Genomic DNA, 26,067 nt, shown 5'->3' with positions numbered 1-26,067 from the left:
ATCCAAATTTTGTATAAAATTCTGATTTCAGTTTAGATCTGTTATGTAAAACATCGCAAAGCCTTATCGGAACCCAGAACGCTTTTGAAATTATTTTAGGGAATAAAAAAACCATAAATAAGTTGAAATTCGACATCGCTAGTAAATTGCTTTAGATGGTTTTGAAAAATAAAACTGAAAAGTGAGAACATTATAAGTTCCGTCACGTTCATCACTTGCTACTTAACGCAGCTGACAACGTTGTTTCATTTGTTCTTCGCAATTTATCGCATTTCGAAGCATAAGTCTAGAGATGTCCTTGAGGAAAGTTAGTATTATCAAAAACTTTAACAAATCAGCAAGCTCAACTTGCATCACAAATAACCTCGTTTCGTCCCGTACGGACCATCCAAAGCAAAGATACTTAATATTTTCTTTTGCCGGGATTTAGAAAAATTAATTGCGCTTTTCCTTTTGCCCAATTTTTAACGAAAAATTTAGCGATAATGATCTTTATTTTGATATTCCATGTCATTTTTATACGCATTACTTTTCTTTTTTTTTTTTTTTTGTATACAAAAGAGGAATGGATCAGGCCGTAGGTATACACACATCCGGTAACATTGTGAATTTTTAGAATACAAGTTCTTCTCTAGAGGTTAAAGTTGATGACAGCAATAAAGATGATAACAGAGAGATTTGATTATGCAGATTACATGATGATTGTTATTGATTTATTGACGATTCAACTATGTTGATCTCTCTTGATAAGTAGTCATTCCAGTCATAATGGTCCATTTGGTATTGTGAATTCTGGAGTTTAGTCTACAAGATTGATACGAAGCTATGACTACATAGGAATTATTAATTTGTGGTTATATAAAATTTGTAACAATAGTGTTAGACAAGACAATAAGTAATTATGATATAAATATGAGAAGTCAGCAGTTTTAATAAAGGCAATTGCCTTGCGTAAGAAGAGTTTTGTGGCAAACAAGAAAAAGTCATGAAAGCGTGAATTTTGCAAAAAAAGACTATCTTCATTTGATCTTCCTTTCGAATTAGACATAAGGCATCCTTGGGGGGACATTTGATTGAGAGAATTTCTCCACCAAGGCGAGATTCACGAGTATGACGGTCAGCAGGTTCATTTAAATGATAGCCACAATGAAATGGAAACCCGACCAAATTGCATGCATTTATGTCAGAATTAATTAACATATTTTTTGATTACGGCCAAAATCGATCTGCTGTCGGAAAAAACCACAAAAAAATATTTAGAAGATTTAGGTTTTCAATATATAATCACATCCTAGAAGATCAATTTTCTAACGAATTTGTAACGAAAGAAATATATGTTGTGAAGACTTCAATATAGGGCGTTCCGTATTTCTGTTTCGCTGCCTATCCGCCCAATTAGACGTTTAATGTACACAAGAAAAGAGTTTTTTCGGGTTAGTCCTAAATTATACCAAAAAAAGAGCAAAAATTATCTTTTCAGAACAATTTAGCGTTAGTTGCAAGCTGTTGCTAAGTCATTTCAAATATAAGTGACATATGTGATACGAAATGCGAAAAGAAACAGTTATGTGATCGATCCAAAACGCAAGTAAATTCTGTCTGGGCTTGCTTTTGCTTTGCAGCGAACGCTGGATGTTACGAAGCTGCAGTGGAAATTTTAAGCCAAGCCGTTGAGAAATAGATAGAATAGAGAGGAACGCCCAGGTCGAAGACTTCGTTAAAAAGAAATGTAATTTTGTTTTTATTTGAAACAGTTAATATAAAAAACTTATTTTAAATATGTCAAGTAAATCTGGCAACGTACGTTTAACCATTTTAAATTATATTGAACTGGAAAAATGAGCATATTGAGATGAGTAAATTAAGCTTGGAGTGGAGTCGCAGTCAGCTATGAAACGATTAGAAATTGGTAGAATGCGAGATTTTGCGCAGAAAATTTAGGCTTAACAACGACGAACAATCGCGTACGTTCGTCGTACGTTACGTCGATTGTGTCGTATTCTCCAGACCTTCTTCTTTCTGATTACCGCGTGTTCGGATCGATGCAGTCATATTAAACAGGTCAGCGGTTCTAGAAAGTGAAAGATGTGCGAAAATAAGTCGATTTTTACTTCGTGTCGAAACCATGAAGTTTCTACCACGAGTCTATCCACAAGCTGCCCCGATAAGAACAAAAAGCCGTAGACCATGATAGTGAATATTTCGATTGTTAACCTCAGTAATAAGTATTTTAAAATTAAATGCCATTGAAAATTTTTCGAAAAAATATACAGAATTGGAATATATATATATATATATATATATATATACTGTTATTACTAAACCCTTTCCCTATATACAGAAGGATGTTTGCCCGGTGTCTGGTAGTACGTGCCTAAGAACCATTAATCGTTAATGAATGTTTAGAAATTGAAAGAGGAAAACAAAATTAAGATAACTCTATTATACTTAGTTCGTAGTAATTTCTTAATTTTAGTGTTCATTGTAACCTATACATTTTTGGGCAAAACGGCAACGTATAAAAATAAACATAATTGGCGCGACGCAAATTGTTTTCACTTTTCAATGCAATACGTATAACATACCCGCGAATATCGCATTGGTTCGTATTAGAGATTTGCGAAAATTTTATTGTTGTAGGGTGCTTTTTAAAGCGCGAAAATAATAAAAGGAAGAATATGATAATCATATGACAAATCTATATATCTCTTTTCTTTGTTTTTCCACTTTCGTTAACATTCACTCTATTTATAGATTTCGATATTCGTTTGATTCGTTATTCATCACATCAAGAGTTTTTATCATTTTCGAGTATAACGATTAATATTATGAGCTACAACAAAGTATTTGTTTATTCATTTTGTCATTCCGTTTGTAATCTGCCATCACCATCATCGTCGTCATCATTATCCGCCCTTCGGGCACTTCATCTATTATGATGTGAATATTCCTAAAATTACGAATGTTCACATCATAAAATATATACTTTTCTATCGTGTGAATTATTTTGACACGAACGAACTGCATTAGTATACGGATACGTAGACCTCGCATAACTTCGCATAACTTCGATATAAAATTAAAATTCTTGTATCAATCAACCACTGAAAGATAGAGGGTATTTTACATGTAGAGGATATGTAACACTCGTGAACTGATTAAACCATGTCTGTCCCTCCGTGTTGCGTGTATGTTGTTTGTTGTTGGCACTCCACTGATCGGAAAAATTTAGATATCGACTTCAAACTTAGTAGAAACATTGGAAGTTTCTGCACGCAGGTTGTTGTTGAAAATGAGTCAAATTGGTGAGAGCAGAAGCGCGCAGTGGAGCGTAAATTGAACGCAACTTCGGTTTTTTAGGCAAAATTTTTGTATTTTTAAAAAAAGTTAAAAGGAGGACATTTTTCACATGTACTTTACAACGTACTCTTTACATGCAAAAATGGAAAAAATCGGCCATGCCAGCAAAACAAACTTACAAGTGATTAAATTTTATTTTTTCCCCATTTTGTCTCACTTTCATGTTTATTTAGCATAGCATACGGCAAACAAAATAGAGTGCTTAAAACTATTTAATACATTCTTCAAATGAAGAGATAGTATCTGCCTTAAAATGGGTTAATTATAAAATGAATACGATAGACAGCACGATTAACTTTTTGTTAATAATATTAGCATCGAATGAAAAACTTTTGGAGAGTAGAACGCGAAAAGCGTAGTAGTGTGAGTGCTAGACTCGGCCCCCGCCAAATATAAGTTTCTTACTTTCTTTTATTTGCTTATAATATATTTATCAATTAATTAAATTCTAGACTTAAGTCCAAAATTTGAAACTACTTCGATATTCATATCAATATATCCATAAATCCATAAATTTTTTGAAATTCAAAATATCTCAGATTAGCCGCCCCATCTTGTTTCTCTATAAAGATTAATAAATTGAAACAAGAAAAAAGCATTACCAGTCGAACAAGGCCGGTCGTTAAATACCCTATACCGTTTCGCTTAGTACAAATCTTTCTTTACGTATTTTCTTGATAAAATTCCCAAAATTATACCTTGTTCCCATGCAAAAGTATGCTTACATGGGAATACTTACAGGGGATCTTGTATATAAAGTGAACGCACGTGATCAAAATTTGCTATAGTTCATTTATATGCAACCTATTGCTATTATAGATTAATTTTCATTATGAACTATGAAAAATTTGTCGTATGAAGAAACGATTATATGAGAGAGACTTTGCAACTTTTGAATACTGCAATTTGTTGTCATATAACGGCTTTTTCAAAATAAAATCTTATATAAGAAAATAAGGAATGGTCGTCAAAATGGTCCGATCCAATATATTTTCAATAAGGTTCGTCCTGAACACAAAAGTGTATCAAATTTCCTCAAAATATCTCGCAAATTGTCGTCTGCACTGACATCAGGCGAACAGAAAAGCGGATAAGTTTAAATCAATCTAGGAAATGATTCTGAATGGACAAGAATAATATAAGTTGCGTCTGTCTAAATCTTGCTAGGCATAACACACGTTCGTACAAGTAGGCCATGAGTGCTCAATGTTTCTCATGCGAGCTAAAAATTAATATTATGAACTATAACATAACCCGATAAAACCTGCAGCCAGTAAATCTCATGATAATAAACAAAGTATTTTGAAAGAAAATATTTCAAATCAATTTTAACATCAAATATACTTCATTTGAAATCAACTTTTCCTTCTGTTTGTAGCATACCGAAATATATGAGAAAGAGATCATAAAATGCATGTAGCTTTTCTTGATCAGGATTAAATTCCGAATCGATTTAAATGCAGCAGTCTGTCCTCTTGTTTTTAAAACACTTAAACTCTCTCGCCAATTTTTAATTTAGAAAGGGCAACCTTTGCAAAATAAGCGTGAGCCGCTCCCAAATACAATCACAATAAACACAATTCAAAACTTTCAATTTGTAAAGAAAACGGATTTTAGATTCGGTAAAACACGTTCGTGAAGTCGTTGCAGATCTGTGGTCAAAAAATAAATGACACGCTCAAAAACCTGTACACCGCTACAAAGGAAACTATATTGATCTAACCAAAGCTCGAATAATTTTATATAGAATATTTTCTTTCAGGTATTGTCCATCGTTAGCCAATAGATTTTCTCAATCTGGTAAAGTACAAAGTCCACGTAAAGAAATAATTTAATGATTATCATTAGGAAGGAAAAATCGGTGATAATCGGAGCTAATTCATTGGAGCGTTGTTCACATTTCTTAAATGTGTTTTGCAACATAATGCTAATCATCCAGATCGACTAATCGTTTTGGTAAGATCTTCGACTGACTGACTGTTTCGTTGGGTTAAAGAAACTCATAATACTTTACATGATCTCAGATATATTATATCGCGTCCAATTTTCATCACCTGTCATTTGTCATGATTCGGCAGCATTTTCTCTCAAATTTGAGAGAAGGGTAACAGTTGCTACGAATGAAGTACTTGCAGGGCATATTTCGACTTATTTAAAGATTAAAAAAGAAAAGAAACTGTGAATTTCACACTTTAACAGAATAACTTACGCTTGTTATTTAAGGATTAAAGTAACTTTGCAAAGAGAAGCTACACTTTCGTGTTCCCTCTCTCGCAATCAATATTTGGGCAAATATTCATCTTCCTATCCCAATTAACTTAAACAAATATTCTCAACTATCAAACCGGACGAGTATGTCTAAGATACTCACAAATCAATTTACAAAATTAGTACGCCTCCCATTATTAAATAATAGTTACATTAAAAAAAAAAATATATATATATATATTGAAAAAGAGATAACATAAACATCTACATTAACATAAGAGAGTAGGAAACGTACATACGTCAGTATATATATACCCGCAGTATTATATCAATATTCAAATTCCAAGTAGCACTAATTGAAAAATGACTGTGCATGGCTTGGTATAATCATGCTTTATGGGGAGATAGAAGAGATTTTTTTTTTTTTTCATTTTGCTTAATATGGTTCCATGTTATGTTATGTTAAACTTTACAAATCTAGCTTTCTTTCTATTCTTACATTGTTTATCTAAACTATTTTTATCTATAAGACGACTTCATTCAATATAAAGAAAATTTTGAGTAGCAAAGTTTCATTATTACTAAAAATCAAAAAAAAAAAAAAAAATTATTTAGGCAAATTTTACACGAAAACTATTTAAAAAAAACTGTTTAAGGTCATGTTCAATGTCAGGAGTCATTAGGTGTCATTCGCAGCGAGTTGCAGACATCAGCAGCGACAGATCCATTATGCGTCAGATAGAGGACTTGACAACGAAATTTCTCGAACCGTTTTCAATACAAGTTTTCATTTGTGGCGGTCGATCCGTGCGCATAGGGCACATTTTTTGCTGTTAACTTTTCAAATATATGTAAATATAAAAAAGCGGTATATATCAGAAATCAAAGTTTTTCCTTTCACCCTAAAGTTGAGGAAATAAATGAGCAAATACTTTGTTAAAAGATCGGTACAAAATCCAACTTCCACTGAATATATGACCCTATACAATATTATGCAGCCATGCACATACTTCATTGTCTTTTTCAAACGACCTGAATATACATATACATGATATTCGATTGCATTGATATGCGTTAATCCAATTATGTATGTACGATATTTCAAAACTTATACGATATAAATAAAACATTACTCCTGAAACGTAGCAGAGTTTCTACAAATTGCAAAGGTGTACATATTTTAAATGCGATAAATACGTTCGCATTTTTTTTTTTAAATCAATAAAAAATTGAACACCTCAAGAAAAATACGAAAAGCATTGGCTTATTTAAAATGCTTTGCACGGATAAGATAATTGGCGTTTTGAGGTTGCGTCCATTTTTTAGATATCGGCATAAGAACGGAAGCCCTGGTCGACCAGATAATAATCCATCGATAGTTAATCATTGTTAATCAGAAGGAATAACGTCTACTGATAACAGCTATCAGGACAGAATAGTTCCAGGTGAGCAATGTTACCGTTTCCCGGGCAAGTTTTGCCGTACGAGTTCAAACGCCACCATGACAAAAAATCACAATGCATTTTGACATGTTGCTTTAGTTTTTCGACTCAATGACACCGGCTGCCGGCTATTGGTAGATCACCCGTAGTAATAGCACATAAAAACTAGCTGTTCTGATTAGGATTACATTACCCAAATTTTGGTCTAGTAAAATGAATTTTTTCTTAAACTTGTTCTCTTTTTTCTTTTGTAGAGTTGCGATTTCTCCTCAATGAAGTGCTTTTATGAAAATAGAAGTTCATGTGTAAATATTGAAAGGACCCTAACCAACAATCGTAGATTTTATAATTACGTCAAGCGTGCTATCGAATCACGCAAAAATCAATGAATTGAAATATGTACGATCCGTATAATATGGTGTATTACCAATACATATGTATATATGTATATGTTCGTCATGTAATCAAATATTGCTCGTAAGCAATCAGATGAACATAAAAGTGCCCGCGCTGAAGATATAATAGTAAGTTCTTCTATGTTTGTTTTTTTTTTTTTATATCAAGCAAGATTTGGCTTAAACGATGCCTATAACTTTCTTATTTCCTTACTTTTGACTTTATCGTCAACTACTTGTGCTATTGTTTTTCATTATTAATTCCCAAAATTTAAATACGTCTAAGTCACGGATGAGTTGAATTTCTGAAGGAATCGCTGCGATGTTGCAAATAAACATCAAAAATGATTGTTTACTTTAAGGTTTATTTGCAGAAATAATTACTTGCATTAATTTCCATACCTTTAAATTTGTGCGCCTTCAAATTTATGCGTGCATACGTATGTATGTATGTATGTATATATGTATATATGAATATATGTACTGCATGTATGTATTGGTTTCATTCATTTTCCAGAGTATGTTTTCTTCTTTTTTTTTTTACTTTCTGTGTAATCACAAACATAACAACACAAATACAAAAAAAAATTACACATTAAATGAAATTTATCTATGTCACATGTGCGCGAGTTGCGCACATACATACATACATATATACATACATACATACATACATATATATCTAAGTTAGTATGTGTGTTTATGTGCAAATATAAAAAATATAAAGTGAATGTTTTTCAGTTGTGTCGGTTGTTTATATATTCATACATACGTATATAATTCATGACCTAAATAGCAATTCCTTTCTTTCTTTATGCTGTGCTTTCTTTCATTTGTTTTTTTTTTTTTGTTTTTTTTTTTTGATATCAGAATTTCAGTTTACAATAACGCCGTCAACATGAAATTGTTAATACGTGTGCTTTGCTGTGCTTGTGCTTATGCTTATACTGAATGATGAAACTTAGAAAACTATTTTTCATATGAGATGATTTATTTTAAATAAAAACAATTGGTGACCAAGGATACGAAAGTTTTGTGTTCACTGGAAGCTGTAATAGCAAGTTGTCGTAAAATAAATTTACAATTATTACGATTTGCCATTTAAAATATTTATGAATGTTGTTATGCATGATCTAAGGTCTAGATAATAAATTATTATTAATATTGCTTACGTTTTATCGCAACAAAAGAGAAAGTGTGTTTGTGTATATAGTGAGTCCTTTATTTCGTTCATATTTACGCTTTTATCTTAACTAAGCGCATAGATAAGAATCGTTAAAAAGCATAGCTTTGAGATAAGGACACATATAAAAAAAAAAAAAATAAAACTGATTGCCTGTTTATAATTTTTAATTTGATTAACATTCAAATCGTAATATATTATTACATAAATAACACTAAAGATGAATGATAGTTTATAGATTTTCGCGAAAATGCGAGCACATTAGTGAATCGATTTTCTTAGTAATTTAAGACCGGAACTCAACAAACAAACCAATTTTTGAGGATGGGAGAAGACAGGCCACCGAGTGAATTTGCATTTGCACTATCTGCAATATGAACAAAAACATGCATATATGTAATTGTTTATGAGTTAGAAATTAAAATCGCTTTTCATTTTATTTATTATTGAAAAGTTTTATTACTTATGTACTCAAGAATCGGCGGTTAAAATTAACGTTATTTTATTTATACACATACTAATATACTCCTGTTTAAATATTTTTAATGGCTTTCACATCTAGCTCGCTTGCTCTGCGCCGCGCCGCGCCGCGCTGTACTTTTCCCACTACTAAATGTGAACATTTTCAGCAATACATGCGCATGCGTAATTATAGCCACAAGTAAAAGTGTTAATATAAATATAAGTTGAAGTAAAAGTACCTGGTATAAGTACGAAGGTATAAGTACAGTTATAAAATTGTCTATATTTAAGTATAAATGTCAGTATAATGACATTATTAACACACATAAGTGTGAATGGAAATAAAAGTGTATAGGAAAGCATGGGATATAAATAAGTATGTATGCGAGTATAAGTATAATTAAAGTTTAAGTATAAATAAAGTTATAAGTATGTCAATATAATTGTATTTGTATGAGAATATATATGTAAATATGGGTACAAATATGAATAAAAGTATAAATACAAATACATATAAGCGTATATATAATTGTAAAACCAATTATAAATATTAATGTGCTTGTGTGTAATGTAAGTTTATATATAAGTGCGACTGTAAAGATTACTTACTGTAAGTATAAGTATTGATGTAAATGAATATAGGTATAATCATAAGTGTATATAATATAAGTATTAGTGTAATTACGAATGCAAGTACATCTTCAAGTATGTATACAGTTTTAGTGTAAGTCTAAGCATAAGTGTAAGCATAAGCGCATCCATAAGTATAACGATAAGTATCATCTTAAGTATAAGTATCAGTGCAATATATCTATGTTAGTAGTAATGCAAGTGTATGTATAAATATAATTATTAGTTTATATATGTTGCGTACATAAATGTATAGAGTATGGCATATACCTAAACATATAGGCAAAAGTGCGTACTGTATAAAAAATTCACTAATGCAACCATAAAATATTATAAATCCCGTATTAAAGTAAGAACGGTCTTTAACACGTTTGAAACTGAATAACATTTGCCCCCCTATCAATAATTTCATATTAACCTAAACTTAATATTGTTTAGCTATATTGTCCATTTATACGGGATATGTCTACAATAAGTTGCCAATAAATAGCAATCCTCATATTTTGCTCGCAGTCTTCACAATATTTGTACCGAGTTTCATCTTTATACACATAATTCCCTTTTTACACGAAATTTGATTTAACATGAGTTGAAAGTTTTTTGGATTCTCATCTATAATGTAAAAAGAGAGTTAGGTATATATTTATTAAGAGCGTTCTAAGAGCAGTCCAGTATAATGAATCTTGTACTAATCACCAATGTATACATTTTATGCGGTGTGCACTAACCGTACGGATAAATCTGGCATATTCCTAACCTTCAACGATAGAAATATCAAAAGCACTTTAAGCAGAAATAAATATTGTGAACGACGTCTGATTGTTGTCATAGCGTAAAAGAAAGAGTCTTGGAACACATATGAATACGCTGTTTTTGCATGCAGCAGAACCATTGATTTTACAATAACATCGAATGTGTGTCAAAACCATTCAGTAAGGAACGATTATAAAATAAATAAGAAAATCATAAAAACAGGACAAACTCGATATGGATACAGTATCGTCTTTTTACACGTTTCATTATATAGAGTCATCCATTTTGTGGTTCCGAAAGTAATCGTAGATCAAAAAGAGAGATTTAGATCAAATTCCTTTTCAATATGTTGCTTGGACCTTGCCATAAACAGCTTTATAGCATACAGAGATTGTTGAAATTTATTACGCACACAATTAAAACACGGTCACGTCTCGTGAATGTGAAGTTAAGTTCATATTTGATTAAATGACTTTGTAAGTAAGGAATTTTAGCCCTCTTTAATTGGAAGAGCACATACCTATTAAAAGATCTGTACGTGGACAAGGCCGGTTGTGTAACAAAAATCAATTTTTTGGGGGAAAAATTCAATGATTGTGTAACTTTGAAAAATACCTATATGAGTTTGCCACAAAGTCTCATGCGAATAAGAATTCTATCGAATTCTTAACTTTGGAATAATATTGGAGCCATGAATTTTCAAAAACCTTGTTCACATTTACATGAAATCATTTTTTAAGTGATTTTTCCTTAAGATGAATCATGCGGTATAAGAAGAAGAATTCATGATGTTACAAGGAATTCATGAGCCATACGAGGAAACCATAGAAGGAAAAAAATGACGACCCGATATATGAATGAGTAGGTAATGTTAAAGAACTACATTTTGTTGTTGTAGGAGATTCGTGAGCAAGCTATTGTTTGTTAAAAAAAGAAAAAACGATCTATGTTGCTTGGCGAAGAAATCAAAAAATTTTGATATGCGGAAGAGAAAGAGATAATAAGAGGTGATAATTACAATCTGAAGAAATCTTCCATTTGCAAGAGTATGAGATACCACCATCAATAATTGTTTTGAACATTTTAGCCGCATTGTAAATACTAATGTTAAGCACATATTGTAATAACATCTGTCCACGGCATGCAAACTACATAATACGATTATTGAAAACACCTTGAGTAACAACATATATCAATGCCTATAGCAAACGCAGTATAGTAGACACAATTTCCTCTTTATTACGAAGACTTTAATTAGTCAGCAAATAACCCTCAATCCTACATGGCCTATATAAATGTATGTATTGAATTTCGGAATCACCTATGCCGCCACAATTAGAAAGCTAAAATTTTTTATCTATCGCGTATAGGTCTCTCTCATTTTCAAATTTAACCTGTGTGTGTGTGTGTTATTATTACTATTATTATTAATTTCGCCAGAGAAATAAATTCTAAGATTAAACTTTTAAAAGCACTAGCATCTAAGGCTATCGGCTTTTATTAAAAACTACCGCACTTGAGATTCGAACCCACGACCATTGACTTGCTAATCGAGATTCCTCGCTATCATCATATTATTATGATTATCCGGATTGCTACATATCGAAAGTTTATGGTTGTCGTCCATGCTCCCAGTCCTGCAGGTTAGGAATTCCCGCGATTGTCGCCACCTACTTTTCGCCCTCTGGCATTATGAAATGTTCGGGGAAACACCTGGTATTTGATAATATTTTTCAATCGTCACTTTGCCAAATTTGCACAGGGTCGTATCGAATATGTATTTGTATCCGTATTTATTAGACGATACTGTCAGGTATCTACAGGTGAAGTTATATTTGTGCGGCGGCCAGCAATCAAGTGCAGGTCACTTGTACGTAATTCCGCTAGTTGATCTGCTATACGGGTAACTACAAAAGTTAATGTAATGCAATACTTATCGTACATAACTGTTAATGAGACGAATTGCCTTTCTTGCGATAACTGGCATAATAGTTTTCCTATCGTTAAAACGTCTGCTTTCGTGGAAGTGATTGTGATAATATTTTATATATAAGTAAGCTACGCCCCACAAAGCCACATCAAGCATCCTAGGCGTCGTGGGCTCGCCTTACAAGTAGCATAGATCGCAGACATTTCCATTAAAATTGAAAATTTAATGAAATCTTCTTTAAACGTCTTTTGAAGATAATTCTGAACTAATGTCGACATTAAAGTATTGAGCACCGCGCTCTCCAACTTGTTCCTGATTAATAAAGAATGGGAAAATACATGCACGTGTGGATTCGTTTGACGTGTGATTCGCTCGAGGCTTTTCCATGACTCACTTATTTGCTTTGTCTTTTTGCACTTAAATATTTCAAAATTATTCGTCTAATTGAAACAAACATTATTATCGTTAGCAAACTGAAAAACTTTACATTCAAAAATTAATGATCAGACAAGTTTGTTTTAAATGAGGGATAGATAAATAGACATAATAGATAGCAGTTCGTAATAAAACTAATGCACAATGTTTACGGTTTGCTATCAGAAGATAAACGCAATAATATATACATTTTTACCATTCAGTGTATTCTGTACACAATAAACCATAATAGGAGAAATGCATTTACGGTTCATCATAAAAAAAGGAAAGTGCTTGTTTACTTTTACTTGTGGCGTATTCTTATTCCATTATATACACTTAAAATTATATGCTTTCCTCTATGAAACTTATAGATAACGAGCCGTTTTATTTATAAGGCATAAAATAACTTCTTTTGAATTAATTTGCTCTTATTACTTTAAAAAGGTATTGATTTGTGCTTTTTAATGCACATTTGCATCGGTTACGCCATTCTTGACGCTAATCACGTAACTTTTGAGATAATAACTGTCTTAGCTATAGCGTGAAGCGAAAATTGCTTTTATGTGCCTTACGCACGTCTATTATTCTCATGTCATTTTTTTAACAATTGGATGCAAAAGAAGAAGATGAAGAAAAGAACAGAAAAAAAAGTCAGAAAAAGGAATACAAGAATTAACAGCTAATTGGTGGATACAAATTTTATTATTATATTTAAATATGTAGGCATAATGAAAAAAAAAAAAAAGAGAAAAACCGAACACATTTTTAATATTATTAAACCATAATATGATATTCATTCATCTGTTTGTTATTGTACAGGTGAAAGTGTCCATGCCATCACTTTGGAATTTTTGAGATTTCTGTGCGAAATATTGGGTCAAACGGTTCCACAGGCCTCTTTCGAAGTCAGCCTTCTGTAAAGAACGCGGCAAATTACAGTAGGACGTGGCAAAACCAGGGCTACATAGTGGGTGGATTAAAATTTTCCTATCGTGTTTTATCAATTTGCTTCGATATCGTCGTGACAGAAGGCTACGCACTTACTATTGATTTGTCTTAGACGATTAAATGCTCACTTTAATCGCACTTATCATTGGGAGTAGAGAGGGGATTAGTCGTGTGATCAGCCTGGAACAGACCATGATGCGCCAATCGCCCTAATCTCATCAAACACAAAACTTTGTTTTACGTGGCGTCAATTGAGAATTTCTGCAGGTTCATCCATCTTTTTCCCATGTTATTTGTGGAAATTTGAGTTCATTACATTTTTCGCTACTAATCGATGTGATAGACAATCGCTAAACTTGTTTTTTATTCAAGTCGTTTTACGCAAGTCGTTTCAATCTCGCCGTGATGTCACATCAGATCAAATTCGCTGGTCTCTTCTTATTTTTGAAAGATTGAGGGACCACCCGAGCACTTTTCATCGTACACAACCACGAAGTTTTTCATAAGCTTGCGCAAAACTTTATCGAGGCAGCATTATAAAATGTCGAGTTTTTTCTCAGAATTTTGCGTTATTTTCTTTCGACAGGATCTATCATTGCGAATGGCAGATTTTACTTCGTCCTATTTTCGGCTTGAGAGCGTTCCTGTTATCCCTACGTTACGCGCTTGTAACATCGATTATTGGAAGAAACGCTGTGATGAACAAGTAACATTTTCCCTCTTTTTTTTTTTTTGTTTGTAATGGAAAAGGTATTGTACATGCTTTAATTTATAATTATGATTATCAAGTTTTCGTTCAAATTTATTTTCATTTAAATCCGCCCTTTGTTGTCGAATTTATTTTCAAAAAAAACTTATAATTTTTCATTTAAAGTATACGACGACAATATAATCAGAAGATATCGTGTGAAGAAGAGTATGCTATTGCAAGTGTAGAAAATAAATAAAAAGACAATATTAATTATTAATTTATACATACGGAATACATACAGTAACATAGATGATACGCTCAATTAATAAAGTAACAATGGAAAGCTCATTATACGCACAACGCCAAGACCTGCTTTCCTTTTCATCGAAGCGAGTATATTAAATTGATCACACAATCGAAAACATACCAAGAATTCTTGATTAGTTTTCCTTTTCTATTCATTTACCTAACTAATATTTACTTCTATCTGTTTAGCTGAGTTTGGTTCAGATAAAAAATTTTGCACTAAATTTTTCTTTCCCTCGTCATTAGTAGTAGTAGAAGTAGATAAAAGACCTATAACATCAGGAAGATCTAGTAGATTTTTGACGTGCTATTAACCCACTGATATGTATATGCAACGCCACAGGTGTATTCTTGATTGGCATTAATAAAGAGACAGATTCAGATATGTTTGCCCACCACATATCCATGATGTTAAAATATCATGTAATATGACAGTTAGTATAATTTAGAAAAGAAAATTTCCGCACAAATTGTTTCCTATCATTTCCATCATCTCAAGTTCTAAGATCCATCACGCCAGCCTATGGCCAATAGCTGTTGCTAACAAGTAAAAGTTATGTCTTTTCTCTAAAGAAATTTAAGGAAACTAAGAAAATCGGTTAGCTTACATCAGAGGTTCGCCAACATTTTTCAAAAATTCGTGAATAATATTTAGTACAAAAAAATACGGACTTTATTTTGTCCACATATGCATAATATGTTGCCAAATCGTTCATGGATACACAATAAATGGTCAGTATATTCCAAGAATTGATCGTCATTTTATTTTACCATCAAATATTAAAAACAAGCCTTGTGGGAGGGAATTCATTTAATAGCAATAAAAACATAATATTCATGACACTAGAAAAGATATTAATCTCGAGTTGATATTATAAAAAAAAGACGTTAGTTAAGAAGCCACGATATCTGTTACTATTTTTACTACTTGTAATCTTATATTTCTACACACCCTATATTATTTTTGGCACAGGTTATGTATTCAATAGTCAGTGTGAGTTAAAATGGATGCATTTTTTATTCAAAATCATTTCCTGAATCGACATAAGAAAGTTTATCCGTCTGTCCATGTGCTGCTATGTTCAACCATCATCGAGCAATTTTTTCCGATATTTTGATGAAACATCTTTTCGCTTAAGAACGATATTTATTGAAAATAAATAGGTGGGACCACTTTTACGAAAGAAATCGTTGTATAGGAACTTTTGCCAATTTTAATGCTTTGCGGAGAAAATCGATGAAAATTGTGTGAAATATTTGGATGGGTTGGAGCAATTTGCTGGATGTCAGAAAACTTAAGAGTAAAGTGAGAAGGTGCGATCCCATTGAAACTAAGATCGCTTGGAAAATTTTTTTGTTTTAATGCTAGGCTAAAGGCAGCCACATATACCACTATTACTACGTATACGCGCACCTTTGTTTTTGAGACCAGCGTGTTTCGGACTTGCTGAAATCGAATTAATTACCTTTTAAAGCATTAATCGAAACTCTTTAAAAATGTTGACCATAAATGCTTATTCAATAAGTTACCTGATTAGCTTTCTTTTCTTTTCAATAGTGTTAACAATGCACACGCTTACGTATAAGTACACTACTAGTCTTCGAAGTGCAAGCGTGCCATTGTAGAGCGGTGAAAAATAAGAATAGTGTCTTGTAATCTCTGCACCGTATAAATATATTAAAAATGAGGTCAGGGCAAAAAGAAGGAGAAAAAAAAAAAGAAAGAAAAGAAATTAAGGTCAAAATATGAAATGCAAGACAAATAAAAAGTATTCGGTAAATGACAAAAACATCAAATTGATTTCATAGAGAGGAAGCAAAAGTCATGCATGTTTCCGTCTTCACAGCGCTGATCGCATAAATCTGTAATGAATGCATATGATATACATATATACATTCACACATACATATATATATATATATATATATATATATATATATATATACAAACATACACACATTCATACGTATATAAATACATATTTATGTATAAATCAATTTTAACATGTAAGTGTCTGTTTTGTAATGACATTCACATAAATAAAACCTGTTTTATTTGTGTAATATATATATAATTAAATAACAAACAATAAAATAAAAAACATAAATAAATAAAACATTCTTAGAGAGAATATACGATGCGATGTTATCAATAATTTGCGCCTACGTAGTATGCCGTTTAATTGATAAGGAAGGTATTAAAAAACTTAATGCGAGATAATTGTTTAATAAATAATGATGAGAATCGAAGAAATGCATAAAAGAAAAAAAAAAAAAAAAAAAACAAAACAAAACTTAACTCATCGCATGTATTATGATGGGCCGATGAAACCACTAATGGCCTAAGTACATCTTTAGAAAATCCATTTACAGATGCAAGCGTGCAAATCGTACCCATCCACCAACTAAAAAATGACACGTTAAAATGTTCATCGTAAACCAAGTACCCTACAATGGCTTTTAATATTCCAATTAGATATTAGATGTTTCCAAACTAATATGTACGAAACGATACCAAATATATATCACATCCTTCAGAAACTTCACAGCAAAGCTAAGTAGTTCTTTTTTAATTTTTGATTTTAATTAATCTAAAAAATTCGAGTAACAGTCCGTCCTATTTTCCCCCTATCATTGTTTTAAAGATGATCAATTAACAAAGTCCCTTTTCTACATCAAACCATTAATGCCATCAATTTCTAAGATTATCTTAATCTTTTTGAAATGTAAATAAGGCAATAAACCAGTCTATTCTACAATATCCTCAGGATCATAGCGGTGCATCCAAGACTCATTGCTTTGCAGAGGGAGCAAAAAACAATGCATCCATCTGGTAATAAATTTGTCATGGACTGATCTAATTGCAATAACGACGGGGTGATAAACTATGCTTTAGGGGGAGCATAGATGTACCGAAACACTCACCTCCTTGTGGTGATCCCCCGATAACGGCTTCGGCTGGCGAAGCCGGGTTTAAGACTTTGGACTATTTATAACTCGACGACGAGTTCTCTGAGAGATGGTGTAAGGGTTCACTAGGAGATGAGCTCTTTACTCAAAAAAGCTAATTACTATCGAGGAAATTCTAACCAAAAACCAGCTGGTAACTGGTTACGTAAAAATAATAGTTAGTGAGTGCATGGTCGTTCGGCCGCGCCATGTCAGTGCAATGCCCGAAGCTTAAATATCTCGATGAAGGGTAGTCCGGTTTTTGGCTAATCGGGATTGTATGGTTAATTCGAAGGCAAGAGTGGTCTGATTCTGTTTCAGCCACGTAAAGTACGCTTAAGGCTTTGTTGTCTAAACTGGGAGCCACGGGGGTCAGGAGCCCGCTCATAATTGCTATGTATGCCTGCGGGTAAAGGATGGAATTAAAATTAAAAGTTGTAAATAAAATTTTTAAAAAGGGATTTGACGGTAGGCTTTTTACCCTTTTGCCTATTTTACACATTAAATTCTATATTCACGGATGCCTGCGTGTAATGGTGGTAATTGATCAACGAGGCTTTGTAGAAACTACGGTGGAAAGAGCCTTCTACCTTGAACGCATTTTTGAGCAACTTCTGCATGGGTACGGCCCTTCGGGGAGTATTCGTGGTGGTCGTGATTTTCACTCGTCCCAAACAAAAGTGAAACAAATCGAGGTGCGGGAAGGCCTCAACACTGACCAAAGTGGGTTTATTGCGCCATACACAATAAATAGTCTGGACTCTGATGCTGTTTAGGCCACTAGTTTATATGGATTGTCTAACTCGTTAGGAGGCGTGGGTTACGCTTAAAGAACCCACGTGGCTTGGGCCACCGTGAGGTTAAGCCATCAAGGCAGGTACTCACGTTAAAGACTTGTTGCGACCTGCAATAACGACACGTACTTGTCAAGCTAAGTGGCAAGTAATTGAAGATAATAGACTTTTTTTGTTTTATTTTCAAGGAAAGCGCATAAAGTTTTTTATCCAAATTCTTTCGAAATTAAGTTCGTACACCGCTGAATTATTTTTGTTGATTTGTAGATTAACGTAAGTTTTATTTACGATTTAAATAAATTATTTACGGGAGCTTATAAGCTAACATTTAAGTGTTACGATTGAACTTTTTCACCTTAATTGGCTCTGTCTTTCGTACATATCTAGTTTATATTCTCTCCTTTGAGCAACTTATCAAGACTTCATTTCATTGCCAATCCCTTTTCGCCTGGTAAATTTTTTGCGAATTATCATTTTAATGGTATCGTTTCCCAGACTCACTTTATCAAATGTACGATTTTCATAACAATTTTATAATAATAATTTGCTTTGCACTACTGATTACAATTCACGTACACCTGCTATATATGCTGAATAAGTAACGTAATATGGTATTATTCCTAACTTACAAGAAAACATGTGGTAGTGAGTGATCTTCTGTTAGGGTGTTCTTAGAAGGCAGATAAACACAGTATTTGAAATTATAATAAAGCAATCATAATTTCAGCAATCAACGCGTCACTCAATAAGTTCGCAGAATAAAATACGGACGCATAACTAAACTAAACGATTAAAATGTCCCGAAATTTTCATACATTGAAGATTGATACTATCTAAAAATCATATAGATTCGACAATATCTGTATGTTATCCTACGAGGTAATTGAGTAATGTATTATAAACGTACTTAGTAACAATATTTACTCGTCGCGGTAGTGTGTCATGCGATATACAGGCAATTTCACTACAACTAGGTTGGAACGCTGAGGTAGCCTTGTAATCCTGTTGAAGGACTTAATTGGTGGATAAATTTCTTTTATTTCTGTGGACGACTTACCGTGGATGTACCTACACAGGAGCACCACACAGCCCACATTACGCCGATGCTCGAGGGTTTTGAGAGTTTTGAGACTTCGTCTCTTGTGAGATTATGTTACAGCAGTCGCTCTAATTTATGGTTTGATACTTCAACTCACTTAACTCTACCATTTAAATATGGAATTGTAGATGCTTCACGTAGAACTGTTGCAGCTTTAGGTGCGCTAGCCCCAATTTGCAGTTGTTGTCGCAAATTATTCGTAATGATACTCTTGCTAGCAAAATGTGGAAGGAAATGCAACAAGTAACAGTAAGAGCACAGGATGAACGCGGAGAGCTTTAACGATCATTCAAATTTGTGGATCGGTTGAAGAAAATATAAAGTATTTGTGTGATTCAATGATATGATCATGCCTCGGAAAAAAAAAAAACAATTTACTAATGACGAATTTCAATCAGAGGCGCTCTGTATAAAAAAAAAACTTCAAATTAATCCTCTCTAGTACATCGTACTTTAACTATTTACAAATTTCAAATTTTGTATATTTATGTGTTTTTCACGAATTCACATTGCTCAGAAATAATGGGCTTAGAATTTTATTTATTACAAGAGTTTGCCGTTTTCAAAAAAAATACTTTCAAAAGCATTTCAGAACAACTTTGTTCCAATAATTTTGTGTGTTACTCAAATGATTGCCGGCATTATGTAGACTTAAACGAACGTGAAAGTATTTGAAAATTCAACATAAGCGTATGTTTATTCGCTGACTGCTCAAAACCATTATAGAGATATACATGTAGATATATATAGATGTGGACATAGATATAGATAAAAATATAGGTGTAAATATTTATAGATACTGGCATAATCGCGCAATTTAATTTCGACCTTTTTTATCTATGCACTGGGGATACTGTGTGTTACACTTTTTCGTAGAAACTAGTGTACGTGTCCCGCTTGGATAATTTCCCTTCTAAATTTATCCACATCTCACATGCTATTGACATATGACGCTCATTAGGATCATTAATCGAAAAGAACTTGTACGAAGGTATTGTGAAAACAGTTCCCAGAAAGTTCAACCATAAAATTCTTAGGTGATACCGTTACCCGCAAAAATATTTAAGAACAATTTTTGAAAGCGAAAATAAAATAACTTTCCTCAAAGCGCACTTATGATTGTTACTTGCGACATAATAAAATTAATATACTCCTTAATCGTGGGTGTAATAAGAAATGTTGAGAAATATTTAAAAGAAAAGCGAATAAAACAACAAAATTGTGTCAATGTAATCATATATAAAACAAAAGTAGTTGTGTAGAGATATAAGTGTATAAAAAAGTAAATAATAAAAAAAAAAAAAAAGTACAAAAACAATCCGCAAAATAAAAAAAAAGTTGAACTGAGCTTAAGACGAAACTGATAGCACCCAACATGTACGTAATTTATTCTTCTTCCTTGATTAAAAACACATAGGTAAACTTAGTTCTTAAAACTCAATTTGTTTCTAATTGTTGAATAGTGAATTAAAAAAGTGTACTCACGTCTGTGCAATTGTAATGAAATTCTCAAGTGATGCTGATGATGTGTGCCAGCGAACGCATTATTCATATATTTTTTATAGATGTACTTTTCCGAAGCTACTACTTAATGCATATTTAAATAGTCTAGAATAAAATTGTCTATAATGATTGAACGCAACTCTCTGCAGAAGCGGGTGCTTAAATTTCAGGATTGAATGTAACCAGAATCTTATCTTAATCTACTACTACGTATTTATCTGACAGATAGAAGCTCGTTGTGTATATTAAAGCATATATAGACGTCGCACTTTGGTCGAAACAAATTCACCCAAAAAAAAAACCTAGGTAATGTGAAACATTTACATGCTTTTACAGTAATTTATTTCCAGAGTAAATGCTTTTGGTAATATTTTTTCTTTAGATCTTCTTGCGAAGCATGCTCCGTTTTAAAAATTTTGAATTAATTACTTAAACGAAACGATAAATTTAATATAACTTAAGTTGGCGAATAGAAAAAAATAAAAACAATGTCAGCAACAGCGTCAACTGAGGCGGAGAAGCAACAAAAACATAACGATAGACAACAGAGCAACTAGCCAGGAAAGTATACATGTACAAATCGTACATACACACACGCGCACATAAGATAAAAGCAAAGAGAAGTAAAAACCTAGCTGAGGAAATAATAACAATAGCAACAAATACAGCATAACATGCATAAAATAACGTACTTAACAGAGATTAAACAAAAAAAAAAAAAGAAAAAAGTTATAATAATAAGTCAATAAATGAAATTCTTTTTAAAAGGAACCGAGACGGGAGCAAAAGAATAAAAGATAAGATTTATAAACATTAACACAGATAAAAATAATTTTAAAAACTTACCTTCACTTAAAGTTTCGGCCAAAAGGAAAAAAAAATACAAACTTCGATTTTATAAAACGCATGTGTAATTAGCAACCCACACCACAAGTTGACAAGGTTGAATATTATTGTTATTGTTGTTAACGGTAGCGAAGAAGATAACGTAAAAGCAAATGACCTTAGTCTGCCAAAGAAATTTATACCGTTTTACAGAGAGAAAAAATATAAAAGAAGTTTCACCACTTTCTTTTCTTATGCCGATTAAAAAATAATCTTTACAGCGTATTTTTCTTTTTTTGCTTTTTCTTTCTCCCTTTTCACAAAGAGTAAAATAAAAATTTCTTTATGAAACAACACAACAATGGCAACAACGACAGCAGCAGCAACAACAGAAAAAAACGTAGTTGCGCTCAATTTACAGACACATTATAATAGTTGAGTTGAGCTTGGTTGGCTGGTTGGCCTGTTGGTTTGTTGCTATAACTTGTTTTTGTTGCTATTGTAAATATGATTATTATTATTATTATTATTATTATTATTATTATTATTATTATTATTATTATGGTGGCTGTTAAAGCCAAAAGGAAACCAGTATTTTCTTCTTTCACTTGAGGTATTTTTTTTTTCTTCTTGCTTTACTCGTTTTATCTATAAATGACTGCTTGTCCAAAAACAACACAAAAAAATTTGTTGTTTCTATTTTTTAATAACCATGAATTTCGCTTGATTTCATTATTACGATACTTGTTTTTTTTTTTTTTTGTTTCTTTTCAACCGTAGCGATTTATTTATTTTTTGTTTTAATTAGAAAACTAATGCATATTATTTTGAAAAGATTTTATCAAATCTTTTCATTTTTAATTTCGCTTTCTCATTTTTAAAAACGTTTAAAACATTCTTATTGCTTTATTGCTGTTTTTAATTGTTTGACAAAAGCCCCTCATCTCTCCCTTACTTAAATTTTATTATAATCACATTTTCCTTTAAGACATATTTTTATTTTTAAAACATCATGAATAAGCAGAAATGTTATTTAAATATGCTTTACTTTCTTGTTCTAATATAAAATTAAAATTTTCTTAATTGCAACGCAACGCACAACATCACTCGACATAACGTATTGCACATCTCACTTAGGGAAAAAGAAGAAGCAGACTGACATGAATTCTCGGTCCGTTTATTTTTTTTTCCAATTTGTTTTTGTATCCGAAAAGAGACAACAGCGTTAAGCTCTTTTTATTTTTTCCTTTTTTTTCTTTTTCTACTTAACGTTAGCGTTTCTGAAAGCAGAGAACAAAGAAGTTTTCATTTTCATAAATCCCACAATTTAAAGGTCATAAATTTATTTTTGTTTATAATAAAAACATTTCCCTTATACATTAATTTTGTACTGCACTTGTTTTTTTTTTTTTTTTGACTTAACTTTAAAAGTGCTCGTTGCTGAATTTTTCTCACATTTTTATAAATCACTTGTTCTGCTACTTTAGTTCAGCTGCTTTAGTTGATATAATAATTTCCCTACAATCAAAAATACACACAATCATGAAAAACTCAATTATTTTACAAAGTATTTTATATATCGGTACACACATCACAAACGTATATATTAAACAAAATTTAATAATTAGTGAAGTCATTAATATTCCAATTTATAAATTATATTACTTTATATTCTTTTTATATATAAATTTATTTTCGGTGTTTTTTCTTTTTTGTTAAATATAACACAAACACACACATGCACACGTACGCATCACACCAATACCTTTTTCTTTCACCAAATTCTCATTCGCTCTCTTTATATCTGGTATTTCACTTGCTGCTCTCGCTGCTGCTGCCAATGTTTGATTTAAGATTTTTCCTTAATTTTTTTGTCGTCTTATTCTTTTTGTGTTGTTTCTTTTTTTTCTATTTTTCTTGTTTGGCCTACTTTGCATAAAAAATTTTTACATTTTTTCCCTTAAAGAAAATATTACTACTATTTATTTTTATACCACTGAGCACATTAAGTATTTTTTATTGTAAACTAAGTTAATCAATTATCAAAAATGTTTAAAATAAATGAGAATTCCTAATTTGTAGATTTTTGCCTAGAGATTTTTGTAAAATCACCTCTACATTTCTTCACAAAACTAACGAGACAATCACTGCTGCCAAGCCGCCAAACACAGAAATATTTTGGATATATGATTACCACATGTTGGGGATATCGACCCTATTAAGGAGATTTATTTACGTAATTTTTTTATGATAAGAAACGTAATACATTTACGATGCACCTAATTAGAATCTTAAAATATAAAAAAAAAATTCTAAAAAAACATCTTTTTTGCTTCTGGCATTTATTGTAATTCGATCTTGTAAATTTAACATAAATTTTACAAAGTAGATAAAAAAAATAAACAAAAACATCAATTCAAGTGTCTGCAACGCCAATTACGTTTTTTATTTGTAAATAAATAGTAATACTAGCTTACGACAGGTAGAAAATAAATGAGAAATGTTAGTAATATACGATATATACGGAATACACTTTCTATATACGTTGTTTGCTCCATATGCAACGTTGCGTAGAAACAAATTGAATTATAAAATTAGGAAGAACTTTTTTACTTTCTTATCATATTAGTACGATTTCCGTGTACAAATATATATCATGCTATTTTTTTTTTTATATGCTTGAATATTGTGCTAAAAAAACTCAAAGTGTAAGTATTTCATGGAAATATTAAAGGAAATTCTTAAGACATATGACGTTAGTTCGAACTCATTGCCATAACTTCTATAAGATTGATGGTAAGTTTTCCGGTGTCATGTTTTCCGGTTTCAAATCAAATGACGAGTCTCCATGTAGGGTAAACATATATTTTTTTGATTTATAATTGATTACAATTGTTTTATGTAAGGGTTAAGCTTTAACAAATTATTTTACTGCTTTTTATTAGATGTTAGCTTAAGAACAAGAAAATATGTAATTTCATTTTCCATCATTCACTTATTAATGCGGGTTAATAGGATAGGAGATGTTCGATTAGCTGATGATAAAAATTTTATTTAAATTAGACAAAGTAATTTCCTGAAGTCCGTCTAAACTAGACTAAAAGTACAAGATATCAATTTCAGCGAAATTCATTTTATATTCCATTTAGCGTTTCTGTTTTTTCAAGTATTGCGTTACATAATAACATCTTTCCATAGCACTGAAATTATTGAAGTCTCATTAATATTTATTGCATGCTATTTAAAACCCAAATTTTTTATACCCATCGCCGAGAAATAAGCGGTATGTTCATGTTCTCAAAACGTTTGCAACGCCCAGAAGGAAGCTTCGAAGACCTCACTACATATATATATTCTTGATCAACATCTGAATCGATTTAAGCATGCCCGTCTGCCCGCCGGCGCAACGTTGCAGTGTCTGGGTTTCCCCAGTTTACAAAAATGAAGAGATCGTTGACAAACTTGCAAAAGGATTTGGAAATGGTCTAAATCGATTGAAGGATACGCCTACAATGCCTACACTTGCATGTAACGAAAACTGCAAACACCTTTGTTTTGCGTGTTTTTTTGCTGATTAGTCAAAAGGTACAACACATGCACCATATAAATTTCCGTTTTTATTTTGAAAATAGAAAAAGTCAACCGCGCCCATCCAATATTGTAGAATATAAAAATTTAGTTATTTTCCTTTTTTTAGAATCACGGTAATGGGTGTACAAGATTCAGTACGACCGAATGTAATATTCTTGCTTGCTTGGTTTTTTTTTTTTAAATTCTCTAATTTACAAGCTATAGTAGATGTTTATGCAAAACTTGATACGCTTACCTTAGTCATCTAATTGTTTGGTATTTTCTCACCAAATTAGAATCCTTTTTTTTTTGTACATCAATAATCTCCCCGCAGTAATTAAGTCAATCCTAATGTGTCTTAATGTACCCTGATTATATTAAAGTGTTCTCTTCCTTTAACTTGAAATTCTACTCCTCTATTTTTTAATCTGGCTTAGATAATTGTGTACATGGCGCTCACTTAAGTCTGGCTCTTTAGATATGAAAAAATACAAGAAGCTTTTATTCTTAGGAAGGATTGTAGTTGCTGCTAAGCATTTGATTGACTCATATAAACTTTGTTATATATTATTATTTATTATTATCAGATCAAATACCGGTAG

The 26,067-nt window shown here is 31.8% G+C and overlaps 1 protein-coding gene across 3 annotated transcripts in view; it reads right to left on the bottom strand.

The window, feature by feature from the left end:
• LOC119638025 overlaps positions 1 to 22,183 on the bottom strand; it is a 52,189-nt gene extending 30,006 nt beyond the window's left edge. For 2 of the 3 annotated variants that reach the window (XM_038034585.1, XM_038034587.1), the window contains exon 1: positions 21,917 to 22,183. The gene's annotated coding sequence lies outside the window, so the exon portion shown is untranslated. Of the gene's footprint in view, positions 1 to 8,577; positions 9,438 to 21,916 lie in introns of those variants that run through there. The other variant, XM_038034586.1, reaches the window with a different exon arrangement.
• Positions 22,184 to 26,067: the final 3,884 nt, after the last annotated feature.

The sequence above is a fragment of the Glossina fuscipes genome, unplaced genomic scaffold (genome assembly GCF_014805625.2).
Source record: "Glossina fuscipes isolate IAEA_lab_2018 unplaced genomic scaffold, Yale_Gfus_2 61, whole genome shotgun sequence".
NCBI classification, from domain to species: Eukaryota; Metazoa; Arthropoda; class Insecta; order Diptera; family Glossinidae; genus Glossina; species Glossina fuscipes.
This window is presented reverse-complemented; position numbering and strand designations above follow the sequence as displayed.